This window comes from Argiope bruennichi, chromosome 2, assembly GCF_947563725.1.
Source record: "Argiope bruennichi chromosome 2, qqArgBrue1.1, whole genome shotgun sequence".
NCBI classification, from domain to species: domain Eukaryota; kingdom Metazoa; phylum Arthropoda; class Arachnida; order Araneae; family Araneidae; genus Argiope; species Argiope bruennichi.
The window spans coordinates 109,152,085-109,175,301 of record NC_079152.1 but is presented as its reverse complement, the minus strand read 5'-3'; the positions used below and the strand labels follow the sequence as shown (position 1 = coordinate 109,175,301).

Here is a 23,217-nt window from a genome sequence, read left to right as displayed (position 1 = left end):
AAAAATATGTGATTGTGCTACGTGATATTAATAAATAAATAAAATAAGTAATTATGCAAAATTCTTTTTCGAATGAACCGATTTTTCTATTCATGTTAAAAAAATATCTGTTGAAAAATTATTTTATTTATTAATTTCAATTTTTATTTTTTTCATAATGTTGTTTTTATAAATGTTAGAATTGACTCTTCACTGATTATAAAAAATAATATTACTTCATATTTATATCTTAAATACATTAATATTTAAAGATTATTATACATTATTTATTAATGATAATAATTCATTTAAAAATTGGCTGGATAAAACTTTCAGCCATTCCAGTCTCCTAAATCTTATAACATCAAAACCATTTAAGGCAATTCATTAGCAATTAAATTAATAGCTAATTTCAAACATATAATTTGATAAAATTACTTGGCTATCAAGAAGTTGGCCATGCTTATTTTAACTAATTTATCAGATTATTAAGAAGTTGCAGAAATTTTCATATATTATTTCTATCCATTTTCTTATCTTCTACTGCATTCGTAATAAACAGTAAGCTAAAAAAAAGTCAGCATTTTTTAGCTTTAGACAATCTCTTTGAACATATATATTAGCGAAGGTAATTCGTAATCATGTTGCTACGGAACGATATATGAGCATTTGTCTGGGGATAGTGTGGAAAATTCTGTTTCATGGGCTTTAAAATATTCGTTAAGTAGCATAAATTACTAAACAAATAATCTAACCATGCTCAGATTCTATTTCGTGTTTCTTCTTAACATAAAGCCTTTATTAAAATTTAAAACCCTGTATTTGACTTAAAATATCAGATTTATTTTTTCATTTTTCTTTTACATAAAGAACAGAAATGTGAAATGATATTCAAGTTTTGAAATCTATACTGTATACTAGAATAAGGACATTTTGCTCATTACACATGTAAATTAACCTCACATTAGAGACTCAAAATCTAGATCATCCAAGCCAGTGGCAGAGTTAATAAATATGTCTATCTCATCTCCTCCACACCCTTCTTAAAAATATTTGTCCTACATAATTTATTGTTAATTACTGAATAAACTTTCGTAATATAGATGCAGAATGGTAATATATGTTAGAATTTTTCGGAACTTTTAAGTCACTCAAATCTCAATATCAACTAAATATTTAAAAGTATTTGTTATTTTTCGTATATGAAGTAAAGAGAAAATACTATATTCATCAAAATTTCAGACTTTGATGAATCCCAAGTTTGAAATCTTCCTGAATTCCTTTTTCTGTTTATCTCTGAACAAGATAGTTCAAAAATGCTTGGAGATACAGGGATGAAATTTGGTGCATGAACTAAACTGAATTTGTAGATTTCTATTTATATTCAACTTATTTGAATTTTTATTTCATTAAATGGCATTCAAAGGAAAATTGTGTCTTGCTGTTAAAATACAAGTGAACTGGATATCTTCCAAACGTAATAAACAAGATAAAATGTATACAAATTTAGTACCAAAAAGGTAGATTCTTACAGATATTGAACCAAATCTGATAAGAGTTAACATTTTTTCGTTCACACACTTGTAAAAGTATCCACTCTTAAACGCAATGTCTTAAACCAATGAAATTCGGGGCGTGACCTTGTGACTGCATCGGCAGTTCCGTGTCAATCGGTTGAGGAAAAGGCGTCAAAAATACATAATCGCATGATAAATTCAGTAAACAATTCACGCCAAGTATCTATGCTTCATAATTAATGTTATCCCAATGCTATGCAAAGTATTCACTGTCTTACATAGCCAAGATTCTCAATTTATGCGGGAAGGTGGCAGGGATTAGATATCAATTAGAGAGTATACGAGAACGTTTCGAAAAGACCACTCCTGTTGGTTCAAAAAATCTTTTACTTTCCTTTTTTAGTGAAAATAAGATGGATTCTTTGCTTAATTTTTTTTTCTTTGAAATCAGAGATTGTGACATAATACTATCATAGAAAAATAAATACTATTCATAAAAAAATACATTAAATAATTTAAAAATATGATTGTGATTTATATTTGGTGCTTGCGTGTATTTTAATCAGTGACATCCTTTGGTAATATACGAAGTATCTATATAAATGACAATGGTTTTGAGTTTTACAATTTACTATTACTTTATTGTTACCATTTTGAAAGTTTTTTATTTAGTATTACTGAGTTAGTTTAGTTTAGTTATATTAACGTCCCGTTTGAAGTAACACTAGGGCTATTTTGAGACGGACCTCGTAATTTTGAACCGCGGTCAGATGACGAGGACGACACCTGAGCTGGCGCCCCCCTCTCCACACCACACCACACCAGCAGGAGGACGTTTGGTCATGACGGATTTAACGTGCAACAGACCCCCTTACACGACGGTTCTTCGGTGGAATCGGGTCTCGAACCTGAAACCCTCCGGTTCCGAGACCTTACCACCAGACCACCGCGGCCATAGTATTATTGAGTTATTCAGTATATAAATACCACAATCATGGGACGCTCCAAATTGCTTTTACGACATTCATTGCTCTGTTTTGTTTGATTTGAAGAAATTTGCTGCCGAAGCTCATCAGAAACTTTTAGAAACTTATGGTGATGCTGCACCATCATATCCCAATTGGTTTCAACGATTTCGATGTCAATGACAAAGCACGACCTGGAGAACAAAAACAATTCGGAGACAATCATTTACACGACTTATTGGACGAAGATGGGAAAAAAGTTATAGAAAATGATGGAAAATATTCTGATTGATTTATATTTACCAATTTTTCTCAATAAATGCCTCTTAAAATTGAAAAAGTGATCAAATGCAAGCACCTCATATATCCATTAGTAATCGAAGAGTTAAAGTAAATGTTTGTACATTGCTTAGTTTTAATAATTTAATTAGTTTAATTTAGTTAATAATTTTATTAGTTTAATTTAGTTAATAATTTAATTAGTTTTAATTCCATAAAATACATAGATTCGGAGAGCAGGAAAAAAATTAACATTTTTCCAAATAAGTTATTTTTTTCTAAATATATCTAGATCTATTAAAACTCAAGATGAGTGGCCGAATTCGCGCAGGTCCTGAAAAATCAAACCCGTGGAACACTATACTTACTTTCAATTAAGAGCAACAAGAACAAATTTTTTCCTATTGATGCTACGAAATTTCTCACTTCCTTTTAGACAGAAAAAAAAAGAGAGAGAGAGAGAGAGAAATCACAGTTCACAGAGGGTGGTCTCGAGAATAGGAAGAGCGTCGCGCAATTTGTTGATGTCTCCCCGGAGTGGCGCTCGGGCATTGGGTCCCATATCTCGGAGTCGGGTGCGCGCCACGCAGTCGGAAAGTTAGCGCGACACTGAACGGAACTCAAAAAGGAGCGCCTCTCTAACTGTTAGTGTGCGTGCACTCAGAAACTGTAGAACAGTTCCCCGTCTTGGGACGGGTGTGAGAAGAAAACTGTTTTAATTTCCAGTTTCGGTGATTCTTCATAGTAAAGGTATGTTTTATTTTTCTATCATAGAAATTTTATTGAATTTTGTCAGAAAACTTGTTGCCTAGAAAAAATAATAAGATTAGTTTTCTTGGATTTTTTTTCTTTCAGTGAGTCTGTTGTGTATCGGTATTTTTCTGTTATCAAATGATACTGAGTGGAAAAATATGAATATTTATTCCGCGTTTATCTTCGTTTTTGATAAAATACAGGAACAGGTGGTGGAAAGAAAGAAGTTTTTTTTTTTTTTTAAGCCAAAAGTTATTTTTCTCTGAATCATTGCAATGATATTAACATACATAACTCTCGTCTGTACTTACTAAATTATTCTAGACTTTTGAAACCCACTTTTTTTTATATATGTTTAAAAATGTATTTCATTATTCATTATTTATTTTCAGTACTTAATATAGGTCAGGCTTATTTATATAGGTTATTTCTAAAAATATTTGGTAATATAAGTCAGTTTTGAAAATTTATTTATCGGAAGAAAAAATATGGAGATAAAATTTTAAAATAAAATTCATCTTGTAGTTAGCTGTTTTTGTGACTGATTTTATGTGTGTTTGTAATTTTAACCTTTTATTGCATTGGATAGAAAGCTACTTATTTTTTTAAATTTCAATTGCATATTTATTTTCAATAACTTTTATCATTATTTTAACAATTTTTTGTGATAATTATCATTATCATAAAAAAAAAAATTAAAGACGGAAAAAGAATTTTAATTTGTCTAAAGTAATTTCATCAAATATAAATGGAAATTTCCTTAAATTTTCAATGCATTTTTTCGATATCATAATATATCGTAGATTAGAAGGAAAAAATTATTTATTTTTATACCAAGTAAAAATGAACCCGTCCAAGTTTAATCTTATATTTAAAGATGGAAAACTGTTGAGCTTATTTTCATTCGCAAATTTCGTTATTTTAAATTTTTAAATTAAATTTTGAAAAAAATATAAGATTAATCATTATTTATATATTGTGAATATATTTAATTCAGGTTATGCTGTCAAATAGGTGAAAAATAAGGACTTGGTTTTTTTGTCTTTATAGATAGAGAAATATGATTTTAGAGCAACAGCCAGTAATCGAAAACTATCAACAGCACCGTTTAAACGTTTCAGTTATGACTAGTTTTTTTATATATTGTATTAAATCTAATATGTAAGCGTCATCATTATTGTTTCGGTGCTAATTCAGTTTTGGTTTTATTAAGAAATATTGTAACCAACATTCAAGCGTTTATTCAATATCCTTTGGACGAAAATATCAATAAATCAAACTCATTTTTTTAGATAATTCCATAACTGATAATAAATACCTCAACAGTTTCCAAACTAAACATTCTGAATTTTAAATATAAATTATAAAGGCTTTAAAATCTCATTTAATCATATTTGAACTATCTTAAATTTAAAAGGCGACAGTTGTCGGAGTTTATAACCATAGAACGAAAAATATTTTTTAAACCGAGTATTAAGAATAAAAGAGAATTAAGTAGAGTTTAATAAATATATAAAAGAATTTTTAAACAAACTGTGTAAATTATTCGCGATTCATAATCGTAGTTTATTCAATATTTTATAATAAGGATGAAAAAATCGTTTTGATAACAATTAATTTTTTTTTCATCCAAAAATCATTAGGTAAAGTGAAGCTAAAAAATGTAAGCGTCAAAATAATTATTCATGTAATTTTTTATTTTAATTTAAAATTAGGTTATTATAGCCGTAGTATTTTAATGTAAAACATAAAAATGACAATGCGTAAAAGATGGTAAATGTATAATGGTTGTAATTAAGTCTTTAAATTAAGTGGGGTTTTTTTTCTTACTTTTACATAATTTTTTTCATCTGTTATCTAATATTTGATTTTGTTTAAATTCTAACAAATTCTCTATGATGTCATTTAAATCAGTCAAAAAAAAAAAAAAAAAACAACGTAATATATTTAAAAAAACATTCAACTCTATATTACATTAATTTTATAAATCAAGTCACTGAATGTTATAATCAAATAACAAAGTGTATACGTTATTGTTAACGATTGCCTATGCAGTTCGATTAGCATTTAGAAGCATATTCGTCTTCACTTTCACTCCTGCAGGATGTATGTCTTATAGTTTGGTGTAGAAGTCGGGAGAGCATTTGTTCATTTACTCCTGCAGGATATATGTTTTATCGTTTGGTGTAGAAGTTGGGAGAGCATTTGTTCATTTACTCGTGCAGGATATATGTATTATGGTTTGGTGTAGAAGTCGGGAGAGCATTTGTTCATTTACTCCTGCAGGGTATATGTTTTATCGTTTGGTGTAGAAGTTGGGAGAGCATTTGTTCATTTACTCCTGCAGGATATATGTCTTATAGTTTGGTGTAGAAGTCGGGAGAGCATTTGTTCATTTACTCCTGCAGGATATATGTTTTATCGTTTGGTGTAGAAGTTGGGAGAGCATTTGTTCATTTACTCCTGCAGGATATATGTATTATGGTTTGGTGTAGAAGTCGGGGGAGCATTTGTTCATTTACTCCTGCAGGATATATGTCTTATAGTTTGGTGTAGAAGTTGGGAGAGCAATTGTTCATTTACTCCTGCAGGATATATGTATTATGGCTTGGTGTACGGGTCGGGGGAGCATTCGTTCATTTACTCCTGCAGGATATATGTCTTATAGTTTGGTGTAGAAGTTGGGAGAGCATTTGTTCATTTACTCCTGCAGGATATATGTCTTATAGTTTGGTGTAGAAGTTGGGAGAGCATTTGTTCATTTACTGACTATTTTATTCAGCAATCTACCGTTCTTCGTCTCAAATAGCTTTCTGAACAAGATTATTCTAACAGTAAAATTAATTAAGTTTAAATTTTCAAGATTCGAATTGGATTTCAAAATTAAATTTAGACCATTATATGTATCACATAAGAAAGGTATGATATAATTGATTCCGCAGTTATATCAAAATAATTGTTTAGAAAAATATAAGTGTAGTTTCTGATATTATGCTGATAATTATAAAAGTTATGAAGTATTTGTTATTCTTAAGCGAATTTTGTTTCCCCTGATGTGCGAATAGATAACAGAAAATAGAGAACTAGTTTAAAAAAAATACTTCGAATAAGAGTCATAATTTTAGATATCATTATTTTTATGAGGAAGGTATTGCATTTCCTTTTTTCCTTTTTGTGGTTAAACAGGATGGAACAAAGAAAAGGGTTTTTCTTCGATTATCAAATCCTAAATAAACTCAAAAGTTGTGTTTTTAATGCTAATCAACAACAAAAAAAAAGATATATATCTTATCGCTCATAAAATTACATTTTATTATATACTTTTGTTTATTTATTATTTTATATATTTTATATTTATATACCTTTGTTTATTTGTTTATTTATTTATTTACACTTTGATAACCATGATTTGGTCCAACACTTGTCCCATAGTTCGTTGTTTAAGAGAATAACTACATATATTTAATGGAGCATAAGAATATAAAATCTCTGATTTTCTCTGAAGTTTGAACATCCTTCGCTAATGCGCGGATTCAAAATGGAGCATAAGGTTTTTAAACTTATTTTCTGTTATCATGCATCCAAAAGATGATCCTATTAGAAATCAAAAGCGCAAACAAATAGCCTAGAATTTGAAAAAAAAATTTTTTTTTAAACCAATAAAATTTAGTTATACTATAAAATTTGCTTGTTACGACTTTTGATTTCTAATAGGATCATCTTTTGGATGCATGATAACAGAAAATAAGTTTAAAAACCTTATGCTCCATTTTGAATCCGCGCATTAGCGAAGGATGTTCAAACTTCAGAGAAAATCAGAGATTTTATATTCTTATGCTCCATTAAATATATGTAGTTATTCTCTTAAAAAACGAACTATGGGACAAGTGTTGGACCAAATCATGGTTATCAAAGTGTAAATAAATAAATAAACAAATAAACAAAGGTATATAAATATAAAATATATAAAATAATAAATAAACAAAAGTATATAATAAAATGTAATTTTATGAGCGATAAGATATTATTGTTTTCCCCAAAACAAAAATAGGAATTAAATATATTGAAAAATAAAGACTGAGAAGCATGTTAGCAAGATTCTTGACACTGATGAGCGATATGTCGGTCACGTATGCGTATGCATCCGGTAATGGAGTGTCAAATGCAAATGATATAAATGGAAGATGAAATGATATGGTTATCATTTTATCTTCCATTTATAACAAGGAACAGCAACATTTGTGATATGGCGCAGCAATAATTATAATGCTTGATTCAGCAAAAGTATAAAAAAAGCACCTTCAGATTCAAACATATCTAGAAAGGTGATCTTTTGCAATTTAATATACCTCAGTGCTATTTATTTCTAAAATGAAATAGACAATCAGGTTTTTAGATTTTTTTTTTGTGCGAAATGTAACGTTATTTTTACATATAATTTTCTTTTCTATCGGGGAACCAAAATGAACCTCTTAATAACTATTAGAAATCGAGAAGCAGTAATTTACATAATTTTAATAAGGTAATTAGGTAATTTTTTGGCAGTTTTTCCTAAGCATTAGGAATTTAACGCGAATTTAAAATTTAAAAAAATTTGTATTGATGGCATTCAAATACAACATTTGATTTTTGTTAGAACTTTACATTTTTTTAAAAATATTTTTTCGCTTCTCCCTACTTTTCAATTTTCGGTTTTGCTGTTAATTCTAGCCCAATCCCACCGTCGTCTAGCCCAATCTTTTATGAGTTTTGAAGAAAGAAATCTATCGATGTTCAAATGCCCTCACTTCGAATTATCTAGTTTTATGGAGAAAAAAAAAATCGGATTGGTTTGATTTATGATCAGTTGATAAAGCATCTCTTCTCCAATAGTCTTTGAACCGTCTTGAAGTGGTCTATTATAAAACCAGTGGGACAGTCTTTCTGAAACATTCTCGCATTCTCTTCAATTAAGATCTTATCGTTCTCCCCTCCCACTGCATAAAGTTATGGGTCATGGGTAGCAGCAAATACCTTGCGTGGTATTAGCGAATAATAGTTATGAAATATAGATCTTTGGCATAAAGTGAATATTTTTCTTTGATCTAATTGATATTTTGAAAGCCTTTTTGTTGATCATATAAAATTACAATTTGATACAGAAGAGAAGTTATTGCGCCAAATTTCATTGAATTAAATCATTGCGTTTGAATGCGTGTGAATGTACAGTAAAACAGACGATCACCACTTTATCAGATTTGGTCCAAAATTTGATAAGATTCTATATTTCAGATAATGAAAGTTCGAAAGTTTTATTTGTTCAGCTCTTTACTTTTGGAGGGTGTCAAATTCACTTGTATTTGAACAACCAACTAAATAAACTTCCTTTGAATGGTTTTCATTGAAATTTAGCAGGTATATACAACTTTGCTTTGAAATCCGTATGCCACATTTCATCCATCTACCTAAAATTTTAAATCGTTTTGGTGGTATTATATTTACAGATTATTGGATATAATGCCAAAAATGTATTTTTAGACTCAGGGAAATCTGAAACGTGGAGATTCATCGAAATCGGGAGTTCGAATTTTTTGACTCTACAATGCTTCCTCTAAACTTCGTATATCAGAAAGCAAAAAATGATTAAAACCCTGACTGACGACAATGCCACGATTTCAATAGCATGAAGCCACACGCGCGATAGATGAATTGGGTTCATAAAATATAACAATTGAATTCTGTGACAGCTGTGATGTTAGTGACATCAAAACAATACCGAAGTAGTTTGAAAGAAAGAAGATAAATCTATGCGCGAAAACTGCAACACAACTTCGCCGATATATTTTAATGAATATCCTCTATTCGCGAGTTACTATAAATTTATATTTTAAAACTAAATTTATAAATTTATGTCATAGTAGCAGTTTGATGAATGAAATTCGAAACATGTATCACACCAAAATCGTAGAAAAAACTGTTGATTTACATCAAAATTTGAACGAAATGTGAATATCTATAAAAGAATTTGCATTTAATCCTACCATTTCTAAAAACCTAGAGGTTTTTATAATCAGAGAATTCCGCTAGTTTATCATCCAAAGAAAAAAGTAATTTCCTTCTTCCCTCAAAAAGGAAATTGTGGATCTCTTGAACAACTCCCGAATGTGGGCAACTCATTCCTGAAAAAATATTCCTGAAGAAACTATACTTCTTTGTGAGCCTAAAGCTGCGTCACGGTTAAACGCGTTAAAGCGCGATCCATGGAACCAGAAACTTCAAGAACATCGAAATTTATATCTGACACCTCAAAATTTACAAATTTTCATTTTGAGTACTTTAGGGGCTTATATATATATATATATATATATATATATATATATATATATATATATATATATATATATATATATATATATATATATATATATATATATATATATATATATATATATATATATATATATATATATATATATATATTGGGTTGGCAACTAAGTAATTGCGGATTTTTTTTAGAAAATCAAAAAAATTTTTTTCATGGAACTAAATAACTTTATTCTGTAATGTATTGCCCATTTTGATCAATGACCTTTTGCCATCTTTCAGGCAGCATCATAATCCCACGTTCATAAAACTTCTGGTTTTTATTAGCAAAAAACTGAATCAGGTACGATTTGGCATCATCATCATTATTGAAATGTTTACCATTCAAGGTGTTTTGTAAAGATCGAAGCAAAAAGTAATCAGATGGTGCAAGGTCAGGACTATATGGTGGATGTGGCAAAACATCCCAACCAAGCTCCAATAATTTTTGCCGAGTGACCAAAGATGTGTGTGGCCTTGCATTGTCATGATGGAATACAACACCGTTTCGATTTGTCAATTCGTGCCACTTTTCTTCAACTGCATTGTTTAATTTCGTTAGTTGTTCAATGCAGACATCAGAATTGATCGTTTGGTTGGGTGGTAAGAGTTCAAAGTAGACAATTCCTTTGGAATCCCACCAAACTGATAACAAAACCTTCTTTGATGAATATCAGCTTTTGATGTTGTTTGAGTTGGTTCACCTGGCCTGCTCCACGATCTTTTCCGCTTGATATTGTTGTAAACAACCCATTTTTCATCGCCAGTTATCAGTCGTTTTAAAAATGGATCATTTTCATTACGTTTCTTTAGCAAATAGCAGCTGTTAATGCGTTGCGTTAAATGCCTTTCTTTCAGTTCGTGAGGAACCCATGTATCGAGTTTTTGAACATAGCTAAGTTGTTTTAAGTGATTTTCAATGCATGTATGTGATACATGAAGCTTCTCTGCAATCTCACGTGTTGTACCGTGACGATCCGAATCGATTATTTCTTTGATTAGGTCGTCATCAACTTCAACTGGACGACCAGAGCGTTTTTCATCTTTGAGTGAAAAATCACCAGAACGAAATTTGGCAAACCAATTTTGACACTGCCGTTCTTTTAAGGCTTCTTCACCATAAACAGCACATAACTTTTTATGAACTTGCGATGCGTTTTTCCCCTTGCGGAAATAAAAAAGCAAAATATGACGAAAATGTTCCTTTTGATTTTCCATTTTTCAACGAACGCCAAACGAAAACTACGCAACCGATCAAAAAACTTTTTTTTACTGATTGACAGCTGAATTGCCAACTATCAAATAACAAAATGTGTTTTATATTTGTACTACGTCTGCAAACCTAAAAATTCAACTGAAGCCATCTATAAGTGAAATACGCAATTACTTAGTTGCCAACCCAATATAATGATATTTTAAACTCATAATTTAATCCAAATTAATTTCCAAATCTTTATCTTAATTTAACCCATCGTAACTTCATTCTAAAATGTTCTCTTATTTTGTGATCCAATTCCATTTTCGGTTTAATTAATCCCTTTGTAAAACTAATGCGCCATCAGAAGTACGTTTCAAATTAAAGTGATACTTCCCGTTGCCCTTGCAAAGGTGTCAAAGGCCACCACAGGTATTAAATTGGCACTTGGCCAGAAATCCTATGTTATATAAGACTAGTGCTCATTTGTTCTTCCCTTTTTCGCTTCTTTCTTACTCCTGCTTTTGTACAGCGCTGCGTCTTCTTGTTAATAATTATGATTTCCTGGATGGATATTAAAAATACAATAAAACGAAATTAAAAATACAACGTCTCATCTATGTCTTCAAACCTGCCTTCTGCTTCAACCAAAAATAATCTTTACATATTATTTAGCCGACAGGATTCGAAATGTTACATATATGTATATATATATATAAATGGAACCATTTTTGTAAGACTTGTTAAAATCATAAATACAAAACTTTCATATATTCAAATGAAAGAGTGTATATAACATAAGAATACTGAAAATTTTGAAGATTATTTTTCAATTATTATAATCTGGGAAAACAATATGAAATTATTTCATAGGCCATATAAACGGGAACTGACGACTAAAAGTCTTTGAAGAGTCATTGACTGTAAATGCATCTGAATGAATTTGGAAACGAAATGGTCTCTGCAAAACATTCTCGCGCATTCCCTAATAAACTTGTCAAACCAGAGAACATGGCACTGACGTACAATAGTTAGGAAATATTAAGTTCTGTCATACATTTAGCATTTTTATTGAATCTATCGTGTGATCCTTGCTGAGTTGTTTGGCGATCAATTCCTGACATGTGTTAATAAAATTCAAAAATCGAACTTGTTTAGACACGTTTTTCTCAACAAAACTCTGACAGAAAACAGCGATTTTAATCACAAAATTCCATAACAAACTTGATATATTTCATTAATTTCGTTTTCCAGTTATCATGTTTACATACTTCTGAAAGTAAAGATCGATTACAGTCCACCTTTTGTTGGATTTGTTTCAAAATTTGACAGGTGTTTACACTATCAATATTAAATTTGTGAATCGAATCTTATCTGTTCAGCTCTATTCCTTTTGTAATTATCCTGTTTACTTATATTCGAACAGCCAGACATACGGACTACTTCGTCACAGAGTTTACTCAAAATTCGAAAGGAACTTGTGAAGGTGGTTTAAAGACCATTTACTAAATTTCAACCGTCCAGCCCAAAACATTTTTGTGTTATCTTTGTCATAAACCGGCAGACAGACGGACATTTTCTAAAATTGTGCTTTTCGAATCCAGGGAGGTCTGAAAAGTGGAGATTCGTCAAAATCACGAGTTCGAATTTTCTTCGTACTACGTATACGAGAAAGTTAAAAATTGTTAACTTTAGTAAGTGATTAGGGAAACAAGAATCAATTTGCTTTCTAATAGAATGTCTAATGGTAATATAATATTTTGTCCCCAAAAATAATGGCGTCTAATTATAAATATTATTCTTATTTAAAATATTTTTCCAATTGTTTCCCTATTTTCTGTTATCCATACGCACGTCAGTTGAAGAACAAGAAATAATTCATTGAACTCTTACAGTTGTCTAAAAAAATTGTGAGTGGTGATAAATTTAAACTGGATGAATAAATTATATCACTAAAATGGCAAATATGTAATTTTTAACAAAAAAATGCATAAATAGTAAAGAATGTGAGAATGTTATCTTTAAGTAAAATCTAGAATCACTAAAAAGTAGAAATCTACATATAGGATACTAAAAAGTAGAATCACTATATGTTGTATATAAAGGGTGTACCAAAATTAACGCATATGTTGTATATAAAGGGTGTACCAAAATTAACGCATATGTTGTATATAAAGGGTGTACCAAAATTAACGCATATGTTGTATATAAAGGGTGTACCAAAATTAACGCAAGATTTGAATTTGTAAACATTCGTGCAGTAAAATGTTGGCAAACCTATAAACAAACTGTTTGATAGCTGATAGTTTAGTGTTAGTAAAAATGAAACACAACACTATGGAACAACTTGTTTTCATTGTTAAACAATATTTCAAAAATAATGAAAATTTGGTGATCAATGTTCGAAAATTTGAGAACTGGGCCCCTAGATAGTGTTATTTAAAACTATTGGATTTCTTTTTACGGGCTAATTTGAAGTCAAAAGTCTATGCCAACAAGCCCACAAGCACGCGTGCATCGAAGGAAGAAATTCAACGCTGCATTAACGATATGCATCCACATTTATGCAAAATGGCCATGGAAAATTTTGACAAAAGTGTGCGTATGGGCCATCAAAGCCTTGGAGACCATTTGCCCAATGTGTTAATCTATACATAACTCTGACCCGAGTCTTTACGATTCAATAAAAATATAGCAATTTAAAGAAAAAAAACTGTTGCTTTTTTTATTTAATCAAAATTTTGCGTTAACACGTGAGTCTATCAAATAACACTCTATTGTTACTAACCCTAAACTATCAACTGTCATTTGGTTTTCTTTAATAGGGTTTCCAACACTTTAATGTACGACTGGTGGCAAATTCAAATCTTGCATTAATTTTGAGGAACCCTTTATAATATGTTATAAACTACATATAATTTATATAGGATTATATCATAATAATGATATAATCCTAACAGGATCTAAGTCCTGACATGACTTAAGTTGCCAAAAATTACTTAAAAAAATTTTCAATTTAGTTTGGTTACGTAAAGTTTTAACTACGCACTACTTACTGCAATTAAATAGGAATATTTGCTAAGTCATAAAAATTACCTTGGCAATCTATATCTGATAGAATATCTTTGTGGTATCACTCACAATATGTCATTGTAAATATACTCTTTGAATTTGCTCAGAATATAGAGTTGTTTCCCCTTCCATTCCTGTTTTTTATTTAAAAGAATTTTACAAATACTTATTTAATTCTTTGACTACCAATCAAAATTTGTTAACAAGTATTTCAGTAACGAATTAATTTATGAGACAAAAAGAATTTCCTCATAAAATAATATCGTTACAGATATGAATCGTTATCACTTATGAATAAAGCTTAGAGGTTAAATATGTATCATTCAAACACTTCATTAATTCTATGGATTTAGATATTAATTTGAAACCAATTTCAGTCTTTCCTATGTTCCAATATATATCCAAATTTATTTTCTTTCTATCATAGTTCGTACAAAAGTCTCATTTTTATAGAACTCTATGGAATATAAGGAATGCGAAATCAATTTATTGCTCTTCCAGGCGACCGAAATTCCAAATACGATTAAATAACATAAGTAGTGTGTGGGAGTCTAACTTATTTTAGAAATAATAGGATACAATTGCTTATTGAAATAAATGTGTTTGATGCAGCCATGAAAATAGTAATTCGAATAGACAAGATAAATTCAGAATGTTATTTCTCCAATAAGAATATGTTCTATGATTATATTGTATGATAATTTGTTTTTTGTTTTGTAATCTTTAATGATTTTTTTAAATAATAAAAATATTCATCACTAAAAAAAAACCACTTGTGTGTGCGTGTTTCTTTTAATATATACTACTCGTACTATCTCTGATTACTTTAAAAGAATATTTGATATGTTTCTGAAATCGCATTCACGGTAAACGTACATAATTCATCGAACCATCATTTTCTCTGCTAAGCACAAAAAAAACTATTTATAATTCTATAAATGCTAAAAGGTATCAAACGTTCGTTTAAAGAAACTACAACGGGTACCCTAGACGCCTTCTTATCAATGTGAAATTTCTTTCCCTCTCTTTCGTCAAATATGATTGTTCCTTTCATATCTTTGAAAGAAAAAGTTTTGTCTTATATATTTATCATATTATAAAATATATATTATAAAATTATCTTAAGAATGAGAGGGTTAAAAAGATAATATTTTGGAGGTAGCGTCTTGCTCATTTTCTCGCTTCAGTCCTAATTGATTAGATATAAAGTTGAAAATTTAGTATTTTGTTTAGACAGTTAGAACATCGATTTGAAAGAAGAAAATGTAATTTTTCAACATTATACTTGCCGCAAATTCGAAATAGTAGTAGAAAAATGCATGTATTTAAAATGTCCAAGCCTGGTATGCATATTTTACGTTCTACTGTCCTAAAGGCCGATCGATCGGCCTTCAAATAACTTTCAGACATCTAAAAAAGTACAGTGGAAAAATTCATTTCCTCCTTGTCATGTCACGTCTTTCGAAACATCTGTGTACGGAAAGAGCATATATTGCTATATATCCTGGTTACATGTTGTTTCACTATTTTCTAGAATACCTAGGAACAATAGATAACAGGTTTCATAAGCTTTCCTGTGGAAGAAATAGGTGGATACTTTCAAAACAGAAAATTTTTAAACCATAAAACATTCTGTCTTGTTAATGCTTGGTTTCTATAAAAAAATATTACATTGTTTTCATTCCCAAATTTTCAAGCGGGGTGCTTACGTTTTTAATAGAATTGTGTATGTGTTTGTCAACAAAATATGAGTTTTATATTCTCTCTATATATATACTGAATTGAAAGTTTGAAATAACATTTTATATAGTAATAATGTATTGCCATTTTAAACAAGCGTTTTTTATATTGTATGTTTGTTTGTTTTTTCGTAAACTGATTGCAAATTTTATATCATCTTTCCTTATAGCACGAAAGTAAAAACTTTTCTTGAATTTCCGCCGATATCCGGTAACATGAAAACTTTCAAATTTTTAGTATAAGCAATTGTTTGCTTTGTAATGTGGAAAACTGTTAAAAATCATATTATTCACTTTTAGTAGGTCACAAAATGTTACATTTGTTATTGTTTTTTTTTTTCTTTCCACAGGAAATCTATTCATTTCCAAACATCGAAAAATTTAAAAAAAAAACTGTTCTTGATGCACTCTTTTACTCAATATTATTCAACTGAAAGAGATATATTTTCAAAATTCGGTATAAAAAAGCGATTTTAATGATTTATGATGCTATCGCAATGTACAGCGTAATGATGTAGCATTACAATCTTTAGTAATTTATCGAAAAGTATGAATTTACTTCATTAGTTCTAAGAAATATTTAGAACATCTGAAAAAGTGAATTTACTCCCTCAATAATGCCAAAAATGTTTTTTATGCTGTAGTTATACTTTTTAATTTAGTACTCCATTCAAAAATGAAGCACATCATTTTTTTTCGTTTAACTCTGTCAATATAGAAATGCTACATGCATCTGTTCAACAAAACTACAGGTAGCTCCCTCGAAGCCAGTATTTCACAGTGCAATTTCTCTCCCCTTTCGTTAAGTGTGTTTGATTGCTTATCCGAGACGCTTACTTTGCTCGTAAGAGACGTTCGTCCAGATGAATTACGGGGACAGAGAATATTTCTGATAATTCCCAAAGAAGGTTCAAGTATATAATTGCTTAGTAGCCACAAGCTAAGCGGGGATGTCTTTTATAATATGGCTCTCTTAAGAACATGGGCTGTCATTGAGATTTCTGGGGGAGGGGATGTATGGAATAGTTTCTTTTTCTTCCTTTTCTTTTCTTTTTTGTCCCTTGAAAGGGAAGCTCGAGCGTTCCAATATTAAGAGGTACCTGAGCTCCCCAGATCTAAGGAATGAAAGAATTAAAAACATGAATTATCTCCAAGTACTCCAAGTATAATTAAGAAGGTTGATTTTCTGACCAAAAATAAAATAAATTATATCTAATATATTCAATTTTGAGAATAAAATATCGCTTTGCCACCATTCCATCTAGAAATATATTAATTTTTAAATTAGGACTAAGAGAAATCCAATGTATACTATGTGGACGGATATATTCTTTTTGAAGTCTTTAGGTGAAAAAACTCTGTAATTCTTGAAGCCCAACTATGTATTTTTTTATTATTGTCCTCTCTCTTTAATAAAAAGAAATAAATACGTCTAAATCCTCGTAAAATCGATATATTTCATAGAATAATTAAAAGACAAGATTATTAACTCTGCTAAGTGGAAAGGAAATCTTTTTCATTAAATCACATACATGAATCTATACTTAAATGTGCATATCAATTAGCAAAATATCGTTTCTCCTTTTAGGGGAAGAATGGCTTACATGAATGTCTATATTAATTTACTTCAACATTCTATTGTAAATGTTGAAATTAAACACAGTATTAATCGAGCATTCCAAATTTGCCTCTCCACTTCCCCGTCGGTACTTTGCGGGAAGTTGCGAAGTGCTATTTTCGTCATGTGTTTGGTTTAATTTAGTTACATCAATGTCCCGTTTTAAAGCAACACTGCAGCTATTTTGAGACAGACCTTGTAATTTTGAACTGCAGTCAGATGATGAGGTCGACAAAAGAGCTGACATCATCCCTCTCCAAACTTCCACACCACACCAATTTTAGGACATTTAGCCCGGACAGATTTAACGTGCACCAGCCCCGCTTACATAGTGGTTCTTTGGTGGAATCGTGTCTAACTTGGAACCCTCCGGTACCGAAGCCAAAACTTTAGCCCCGGGCCACTTAGGCCCATTCTCGTCACCTGATCACGCCTCAAAATTTTGAGAACTTTTCCAAAAAGGGCTACATGTGGTTTTTTAAAGATATAAGTGTTGTAAAATAAATTAATCAACCTCTATCCATATTCAACATCTTCTAACAAAATGAAATTAATTTAGTAATCATCAGTCTCCAATTAAGCCGGAATGTCAATAAAAAACAAACATAATTTTTTTTTGAACTCCTAATTTTATTCTATTTTTGAACGTTAAATATCATTCTAAAAAAAAGAAAATAAAGCTATCTTTATAAGAAAAGAATAAAAGAATTGTTTTTTGTTTTCATAACATAGAATAGTATTTTTGGAATTCTTCACCTTATTTCTCATATATTGCCTTAATAACGCCCACTCACAGGTTCAGATTCGTTTTCGAATGAGGTTACTGCTCAACCCACATACAGAATTAAACTGTAATTATTATTCTTGAAATTAAATTAAATGATAAATTAATCCTCTTATACATACATGTTGCAGAGAGATATTAATAAAAATTAAGCAAGACTGGGAATATCTATTGTCTTAATAGCTAAAAAATAATTAAGTTCTTAAAATACTCCTAAGTTTTTATTTACTTAAAAAAATTATAATTACTTTGAATGCTTCCAATTTTTTGAATTCTATTTGGAATCGCTTTCCAAATAAAGAAAGAAAAAGAGTAAGCTAGTGTAAATTGAGAATTCTAGACGATTTATTTCTGTTTTTATCTGAGGAGGGACTTAAGTTTTCCTTGTGTTTTCTTTAGATAACGATTTGTTTTACTAATACAGTAGTATTTTTTCATTAAGGTTTTTTGTTTCTCAATATGTTTTGGTATGGCTTGAAATGTTAAAAAATCAATTAATAAGTGTATTAAAGAAGAAAAAATTGTTAATTTGGAAAAAACATGTAAGGCAAAAATTTTGCTTTTAATTAAATAGAATTTTGTGTAGTATGGAACGGATTTGCCATAAATTTGCAAGAAATCTTTTAAATTCTTTGAACACGTTGTTGTAATTCATTTCATATTAATCTGTGATTATTTATATTGGATAATACTTTCATGATTTTCAAAATTCAAATTTTAGTAATATTTTAGCACTATATTTCTTTCGGGGATATAAAGACGTTTTTAGAAAAACGCAGAAATATAGATATTTGCAATTAGTTTGAGTTTCTAAATTTATTTCTGAAATTATACTTATGACTTTTAACACTGAATGTTTCAGAGATGTTTTACTATATTTCAATAAAGAATTTTTGTAAAATGAGAGATAAAAGATTACTGTACCGGAGATTTTTTTTATATCCTTCGGAATAGCTACTTTTACCTAAAATTCGTACAGGTTAAGTCAAAATGAATGTCTCAATTTCATAGCTGCACTATGCAAAATGTAATAAATCTATTTCTTAAAAATGTAAATATATTTTCAGAGGTAATATAAGCAAGTTTTGTATGTACTCATTACAATTGTTCGATATAGGCTTCTTTTGTTGTACGGCATACATCAAATCTAAAATGTAATTCTTGCTAAACTTTGTGCAGCATGTCTCTATCAATGCTAGCTATAGCTGTTGTGATACGTTCTTTCAAATCGAAAAAAGATTTCCTGTATGGGCTTCCAGGTCGAACGCCCATGACTGATTTAATACAATACACCGATACAGACAAACTGCACAAGTGTGGCAAGAAATATATTTCAGGCTTGGTATGTATGCTGTATAACAAAAGGAACATATATCGAACATTTGTGAGTAGTGCATTCAAAACTTTATTATATTACCTCTACATGTATTTACATTTTTAATGAATACATTTATTACATTTTGCATAGTGCACCTATGAAATTGAGGCTTTCATTTTGACTTAACATGTATAATTACTAACCTTCTATCCCTGATTAATAGGGATCTGTAATTAACACGAAGAAAGTTTCATTTTGTGTCACTTTATCAAATTATGTATCGGAATTAGATTATTTGGTAATTAGTAATTTAGTTTGACAAATTATTAATCCTGTTTGGTAATGTCTAGAAGAGAATTGAAGTAATTTTTCGTCAAAATACCAAATTTAAAATGGATTATTCACATTTTTCATAGTCAGTAGTTTATAGCTTACATATGTCTATTTATTGTTTTATTGATATCACATATACAGGCTGTACTAGAAAGCAATAATATTTTTTTAAAGTGGTTAGTTAGCATTAAAAAAAATTTTCTTTGTAATTTCAAACGAATATTTAACAAAACGAATTTCCGATAATATTATGAATGAGCATTTTACGCTCTTTCATGAATTATGTTTTAAGTTATTGTTTTTCCTTAGGTGATAAGTTATTCACCCTTATTCCTTCCTTATTATGTTCCTTTCATCTAAATTATAAACGTTGCTTCTTTTATATTTAAAATGTTTGAATTTTACAAGAAATAGTGTAAAATTTTTGTTTGAAGCATTATGTTGTCTAATAGTGGTACAATATCAAAAATAATTTTTTACTTGCTATTTATTTCAGATCTGTATTTTCAATTTTTATTTAGAGTCCGCTCATCATTATAAAGTGACATTTTATAATGATATGAAAAAATATAGTGGTATCATGGATTTGCGATTGCTATTATTTGGTTTGTGCGGTTATCATGGATTTTGTATAAAAACACACCATTTAAATTAAACATTTGTTATCATTGGCCTTTATTTTAGGAAATTATGCAATCATCATCCATCTGGAATACACTAATTCGTGAAAACTGTTGAAAATTATATATAATTTTTAGTCTTTTTATTATTTTAAAATTAATGAGAAGCAACGAAATAAAAGGATGCCTAATAAATTCCTTTCTAAGGTATTTTATTAAAATATATTGTATATTTAATTACATCAATTACTAACATTTTCATAAAAGATATACTACTTATAATTAATTTGTGATCCATTAATTATTGACTGTTGTTGAAAATCTTACATAATTTTTAGTTTGTGATTTTAAATTAAATGATAAACAACGGATATGCTTAAAAAGATTCCTAATGAATTCATTTCCCCAAGATATTTTATCAAATGATATTGTACATTTAATTACTAAAATTTTCATAAAAGGAAATAATAATTGTAAATAATTTTACTAAAACATCGATAATATAATTAAATATTCAGTAATATTAATATTTATTTATTATATTCATAAATATTAATATTTATTTATTATATTCAATAATATCAATATTTATTATAAAAATAACTTCAGAAGAAAAAAAATAAACATTTCACATGCTAAAGTATAAAAAAAAATCTATCTATTCAAAGCACACATATTTATTTTATTATAATGCTACATTTCATTTGTAATAGTTTATCAAAGTATTGTATGTTTTGTTAGCCTTTTCACTGATGCTTAGATTTAATAGTTAACGATTCTTGGAACAGTAGCGTTAAATCGTTTGTCATGGAAATGGACGAAATCAGCATCTTGATTTAGCACAAGAGAGACTCTCTCCTCAATCAATGGCAGAACAGGGAAGAAAAGCCCACAAGTGGGGAAAAAGGAATCTTCCGTTGATTGGGCAGGGTGAATCCCAAACGCTTCTTCAACTGTATAAATTGAGACATCTGAAGAGAACAACAGAGATTTCATGATTAAATTATTCTGAATAGTTTGGGTTTGTCTGAAAACTTTATCGAAACCCAAAAATAAAATGATTTTATCTAAGTATAGGCAGACGTTGATTTACTTAATTTTATTATATATAAGCTCAATATAAGCAATAGAAATTCTCCATGCTATTTCCAAGATATCGGCTAGAATAATTTATAGGTTTAATAAAATTATGAGAAGTTGCATAAAAAATTATAATTTTTGCTTTATTTCGGACTTGATTTGGCATTTATATTCACTATAAGGTATGCTTGTTATTAATATTTATAATGAAAAAATATTCACATAATTTCTCTGACATTCATTTTCTCTAATTGAATCCTGCTCAAAAGTAAGCAATTATTTATTCGCTTTTGGATTTTCACACTACGAAAAATGATATCAAAGTTTACAGAATTGCTCAAGTTCTTACCTACTGTAAAATGCTCTACAAAGATCTGCTCTGAAAAAACTCTTAATTTCTTAATTTCTCTCACATGTTTTAAAATAGTTATATCTCAATATGTTTTTTCTCTCAAAAGACGGCCCCTAATTTTATAACTAATTTATGTGTCAAAATTTTGCATATACTCAATTATAATTAATTCTTTTTAAAATGTAGGGGAAGAATTCAAAGCAATTTTAAAAGAATTAAAATTTATTTTTCTAAGTTATTGCTGTATAAAATTATTATTGATTGCTAAGTTATTATTAAATTCTATAATTTCACTCAGTATATTTTTAAATAACACCTGGACAGGAATTTTTATTGCCTGCATGCGTACCAGGCATTTTTCAATTACAGTCGTAACGACATAAACACAGAAAAATAGGGTGGATTAAGAGTAGATCTCTGATTACAAACTGAATCTTTCCAAGAAGGTATGTTCCGTCATCGTAATGCAGATATCTTAACCCTAAAAAAATTGCTTTATATCTCCAGGAAAACAAGAACTTACTCTATAGGCTTTCCATCCATGTATCCGTGATATTCCCCAGATGGAGTTGAATAATATGAAATTGGGTTTATAATGAATTACTGAGATCCAGAAGAGATTGTTGTTGTTAAGTGTACAAAAAACTTGAAATTGAGTCGCAGTTCTATGTAAAATCATTCCGATACATTTAATGACTTGATGCAGTAAATTTATTCATGTAAGACATCAAGAAAAATTTGTGACCAGTCTATCAGTTCAGTAGATTGTTAAATTTGGCCTGAATTATGGAGAATGTTCACTCTATCGTGTTCAAAAACTAAATTCTAAATCATCTGAGATAAGCATATATTTCCCATTGCAAAAATACTTTGTATGACTATATGAATGATTATATTATATGCCGTTTCAGTCAATGAATCTCTTTCTGAAAAAATCATTATATTTAAGTTTCAATGTTTTCGCTCGGTTATATAAATTGTATTTATAAAAATATACTTGGTACGCTAATGTTCTAAATAAAAAAAAATGTTCAGCGATTAAAACTTCCTGATATTTTAAACATTGAAGTTCAATATTATATCAACAACAAGAAAGAAAATAGAATATGGTTATTGTATGATAATTCTTGAGGTAGCCGTCAATATAGTCTAAAATCGTCAAAGTAATAATATTCACAGCATAAGTTTCACAGCAATGCTAGTTTTTGTCACAGAAGAGTAAACTTTTATTTGAAGTAATATTTTACCAAATTTAATTTACTAAAATTTGA

General features: G+C 29.3%; 1 protein-coding gene across 2 annotated transcripts in view; it reads left to right on the top strand.

The window, feature by feature from the left end:
• Nucleotides 1-23,217, top strand: part of LOC129961882 (RYamide receptor-like) — a 327,448-nt gene that overhangs the window by 16,882 nt on the left and 287,349 nt on the right. The window contains exon 1 of one of the 2 annotated variants that reach the window (XM_056075500.1): nt 3,349-3,490. The exons of the other annotated variant lie outside the window; for it this stretch is intronic. The gene's annotated coding sequence lies outside the window, so the exon portion shown is untranslated. Of the gene's footprint in view, nt 1-3,348; nt 3,491-23,217 lie in introns of those variants that run through there. 2 annotated transcript variants of the gene reach the window in all.